Below are 5,409 nucleotides of genomic sequence, written 5' to 3'. Positions count from 1 at the left end.
CAGGAGGCCAAAAAAAAGATCACAAGGCAAATGCTGCTTCCTTCACCAGATCTGGGCAGATGGGAAAAGCCCAACTCCATACACTTATTTTCAATGTGTCATCAGAGAAGTTAATTTCTCAGTCATGCAAACTGAAACTCAGAAGTTCATCCAAGAGCCCAGTGACTAGTTCTTCATGTGCACACAGAAAACACTCCTTTCCAATGGACTAAAGCAAACTTCAGTTGAGAAAAAAAAAAAAAAAAGTAACTGATGGAGAAACAGCATTCCTGGAAACTTGTTGGAGAATTGTTATACACTATTTACACACTAATTGCTAGGGCTATTTGTCACACTGGAAGCAGTCAACTCAACTCCCCAAAACAATTTGCTACTTCTTTACCTTCTTTAGTTCATTTTAGTTGCCAAAATCAGAAAAAAAAATGAGATTTTTTGCTACTAAGAAAGGTTACCTTTGCTGTAAGGTTATTTCAACTGCTTTCCCTGTATATGCTGACATTGCCTACAAGTATTTTCCACTCCTCCTCCTAGTTTCTCAATGTAAACCAAGTAAAAAACTGGAAGACAACTAAGATATAACTGATAGTCAAGCAAATGCCGTGGGCGATACATTTAGATACTCTGAGGACATTTTAGCAGTATGCTACACAAGATACAAGCAGTGTATGAGAGATGCATGCTGCTGAGCACACTCCCTCCACCACAGTACTGATCTCAACAAAAATTTTTTATAAAGGAAAGCACCACCCAGAAATGAATACAGTAACCATAATTTAGTGACAAGCAGAATAACAAGTTTCACAGACAGACAATGTTTTTAGAGGACCAGGCTTTTCACCACATCACATCTCCTGCTGCCACATCAATGTTCAGGCCTTTCAGGGAAGTGTACAAAGGCAGCCCCTTAAGTAACACTGGCTCTGCAGCTCTGTGACTGTGACAGCACAGATAAGAGCTAAGCAAGATGCAGCCAGAAATGCATTTGACAAACACGTCCACACCTGGATTTGGGCAGGGTTTTTAAATTTAAGTACATTTTTGGTGAATTTGATCGTTACACATAAAGTTCCCCATGAAGCTTTTACTTAGCCCAGCACAGGCCTGCTCTGATCTCACTACGACAGCAGCAACCACAGGCCTGTATTTCCACAGTGTGTCTGCAAGGGAAAGAGGCACAAATATTTAGCTGAGGAATCCAAGACACAAAGTCCAATGGCTTGCTCAAGATCATCTGGTTGAGTTGCAGAAAGATCAAAATCATCTTCTCACACCATGGAGGCAAAATCTATACTACCCAGCTCTTCCCTCTTCCCTCTTCCTCTTCTGCATCTTGTTTTACTTAGAAATTCACTGTTTCAGCAAATGAAAGGAAAGAACATTTTCCCCAAGGCTGCTGAGTCCGTGCTATGGCTATGTGGTCCTAACACAGGGATTTGTGTATTTATGAGCAAGAACAGTAACTTCATGCTGAGCGGGTTTTGCAGACACCCTGCTCCCTTTGAGACTTCCTAATACCCCCTGGCAGCTTTTGCAAATAATTGCATCGGAGAGTGTTATTTCGTAAGCATCTGGTATATGCTGGTATTTTTAAAATGAGATTTACAGCTGGAGAGAAAAATCCAAACAGCAGCAGCCAGGCTCCTGCAGACAAGCACTGACTCCACAGGCCTCTTAGGCAACAGTCCCTGAGATTAATTTTTGCAAGGACTTACCATATGTTTGACCTTGCTCACATAATCACCAAAACCAGTGACAGTGCCTGAAGCTAAACATGCGCAGAATATGTGGCAAAGCCTTTACTTTTTGCTCCTTTTTTGAGATTTTAATACAAGAATGTTTCTAATATAAAAGAATATACACTTTTCTTCCAAGTGCTGGATGTATCTTCTACTGTTACATGTATTTGATATTGTCAATTCCTCTCGTATTACTTTTTCATTTGCTTTGGGCCTTTTCCTTGGTTAACTGTTGGTTGCTTGTTTTACACAAACCAGAACAAAAAGGAAAACAAAATTATATAAATAAAAAAAAAACACAGAAGAAACTCTTGTTTCTATTCCACAAAATAGTACTAAAATCAAAAGCAAAAAGTTCAAATTATTTACATCTGCTTTAAATAATTTTTGGTCCTCTGGGAATAAGTACCTTCTGTAAGACACAGCATATTTGGGAAACGTACATTTTTAGTCAGTTATCACTAAAAACACCTTTAAAATTTCTGTAGGGTCTTCGTTAGTTCTGCAGTGTTCATTAGTTTCCATTTCTACTTAAGCGTAAAAAAGCTTTTCATAGTCCATGATTCTCCCCCCCTTCCCTGGGTGAGCAATGCTCCAAGCTAATACGGCTAATCTCCACTGCTTTTGGATCAGAAGTGGCATTCCTTCATCACTCCTGGGCGCTGTGAATAATCAATACTTAGACATTCTGGGTGTGTAATGAATTACTAAGATGTGGTTTTTAACTTAGACTTTGAGCTAAAAAAGGCCTGACCTTCTGTTTTATGTGTATGCTCCGTGCTTTGTGCTCTCTTAATTCTCTCATTAGTATAGCAGTTCCAGATGTGCATCCTGTATTTCCTTTCCCTTCAGTCCTGAAGATGCATCATGTAAAACTTGCTCCCTCCATCCTCAGGGCACGGAGGGACAGACAGACACACACACATGCACCCTGTCTCCCCAGCAGAAAGTATTGTGGAAAAAGACCATAGTGGTGCCACTGTGTTTAAAAAAGAGAGTTGTGAGCACATTACTGCTCTGCTGAGCCCATAATGCAATATGGTCTCAGACAGGAATTTTGCTGGTAGCTCAGCTGAACTCCACACAGAGGTATTCCTGCTTACTGTTTGCTGTACGTGCCTAAGGGGAAACAAAAAATTAAAAAAAAAAAAAATAGCAGGTGAGCCCAGGAGCCTTACTGCCAGGAAAAACTTGGAAAGCTTTTTGCTAGCATTTAAAACTTAAGCAAAACACTTGGTCTACTGTACATTTTCCAGACTTTTCTCATGTTGTTGGGAGGGGCTTCCTGTAGCACTATCTCAACCTCTAGGAGTTTCCTTAGAATTTTGTTCTTCACCATTTACTGAGCGCTAGCCAACAGGCTGGGGCAGTCTGAGAAACAGCAAATTAATGACTGTGTAACATTAATAAACACAACCCTGCCAGTTGAAGTTGCTGATTAAAGTTCTCAATACACATCTTTATACACACACACATGCCCTATACAAGCACTTCTCTTGTAAACTCAGTTGTTTACAAGCCTGAAATGCGACTTTAATTTTGGTGATCTTAGAAAGTAAAAGCAAACTAGCAAGCAGCCTTGCACTTCCCTCCCTACAACCTCTTTTGCCCTTTTGCCTCCAATCTTCTGTGCAAGATACCTTTTATTAAAACTTTGATCAAGCTCTGATAGCTGCTTGTTTAAGACAAAATTTCTTAACAATCTTTAAAGAAATCTCAAAAGATTAATTCCAGAAACAGAACCATAAAAGCCGACACGGAGGGATAAAATGCACTAGAGGGAGTTTTCTTATTCTGCTAGGAATCTGGTTTATTTCAAAGGATTTTTTCTCCCCAGTTTGTTTCCCAATTAATAGATACACATGGGAACAAAAAACCTTTAAATATATAAGAATTAAGCCAAGATCTAACCTCCATTCTTTCTGGCATCGACAATAATATGCAGTCTGATTTCAGAACCAGAGAGAGAAAACAGTGTTGTATTTCCATTACTCCAGCAACACACACTCACACGGGACACTCGATGTCCACATCCCAGCATGGACTTTTTAAGATTGAGCCATTTTCCACACTTAAGGCATGACTCCATTCATTCAAACCTTCCACTACAATACTGTGAATGGGTCTTTTTTGAAATGAATACTATACTGAGTTCTTCAAGCTAACAAAATTAAAATGAAAATTTTGCAAATATCAATCAAACTTGAGATTCTTATCTGACAACTGAAAAAGGTCCTCTGTGTTGATCTCCTGTCACCACTGATGTTTTTAGCAACACTAAGGCAAGAAATAAATAAAACTGTGTTCAAGTTCTGAAAAAGTCAGTATAGCTGAGAATAAAAAGCAATTGTCATTTTTGTAAACATTAGCTGCAGAGTAATGTGCACAAGAAGCACTTACACAGCTTGCCAAAACCTCACTGACTTTTAGCATCTCTTCAGTAAGTGTTGAGTAGATATTGCATAGTTTATTAAGCGCAGTGTGGGTATAGACTTCACATTTTTACCACAATACCATCAACCTCAGGCATGCCAAGTAAGTAGTCCTTTTACAGAGACTGGGGAAAATGGGAACTAAATGGGTGTAGCAGCTACAATCAACGGTGCAAAGGGGAACAGAGGCCTCTACAGGGGATACAACGAGGGCTGATTCAAGGAGAGACTTGTGAATTTGACAGACAGATTTCAAATATGGCTTTGTGCCCTTGGATTAGAGTAGGAAAAGGAGTTAGCTAAGACAGCAGGCTACAATACAACCATTTTCATTCCAAGGCACTGTGTATGGACAAAGTTCCAGAAAAAGTGCTACCTACAAAAAATAAAGAGCATCTTCCACATCACAAACATCCTCAGGCATTTTTCTCAGGATAAGTTACCCTACTGACCTCGGTTCCTCCCAATCCCAGGAGGCTGGGAGGAACTGGAGACTCTGAGATAGCAAAGAGGCAGCTGGAACAAAACTCACATGCAAGCTTGTGTGGGGCTGCAGCAGTCAAGAATGCCAGAAGGAAAGAGTTGCCCAGTGGAGATAGCCACATGATTTTGCAGCCTTTTACAATGAAGAACATGCAGAATGAGTTGGATGAGCTCTCTCATCTCTCTCCAAGAACACTAAGTACACCTAAACCATCTCTGATGTGCATATCTGCCTTGTTTTTAACTGCTAGGGGCAGCTATTACTCAGCTCACTGAGGTGCCTGTTCCAGTGTTGTCACTGTATCAAGTTTCTAAGTTTTTCCTATTATTTGGCTCATATAAGAAGTTGTTTCTTGCCCCTCTCCTTGTGCTTGTGAAGAATGAGAGGTCTCCACTCTCCCTGTAAGGATTTCTTACATGCATTTGCCTTTCTTTTTATTAGTCATGTTACTAACATTCCCAGTTTCCTCTGTCTTTTCCTTTACATTTTCTCCTATCTGTGTGTTTTTGTCTTAAAGCACAATGCTCTGCACTAAGCACCACGCGCCACCCAACCCCACCAGCAGTGGTGAAACTGGAGTACTTTGCGCCCATATTCCATGGAAACCACATTTCCAACTTTCCAGATTTCAACAGTCCCAAAAGGGTGATGCATTTTCACTATGTGACTCAAGAGATTGCTGGGATACCATGTGACATACAGCACCTAGATATTTATTTTCCACACCTGTGTTTATAGAATCCATTCATCTTCCCTA

At 40.1% G+C, this 5,409-nt stretch overlaps 1 protein-coding gene across 4 annotated transcripts in view; it reads right to left on the bottom strand.

Annotated features, from left to right (window-relative positions):
• Positions 1–5,409, bottom strand: part of FBXL7 (F-box and leucine rich repeat protein 7) — a 131,950-nt gene that overhangs the window by 8,641 nt on the left and 117,900 nt on the right. The window lies entirely within an intron of this gene.

The sequence above is a fragment of the Geospiza fortis genome, unplaced genomic scaffold (genome assembly GCF_000277835.1).
Source record: "Geospiza fortis unplaced genomic scaffold, GeoFor_1.0 scaffold281, whole genome shotgun sequence".
NCBI lineage: Eukaryota > Metazoa > Chordata > Aves > Passeriformes > Thraupidae > Geospiza > Geospiza fortis.
The sequence above is the reverse complement of the archived record's forward strand: the minus strand, read 5'-3'. Positions and strand labels throughout refer to the sequence as shown.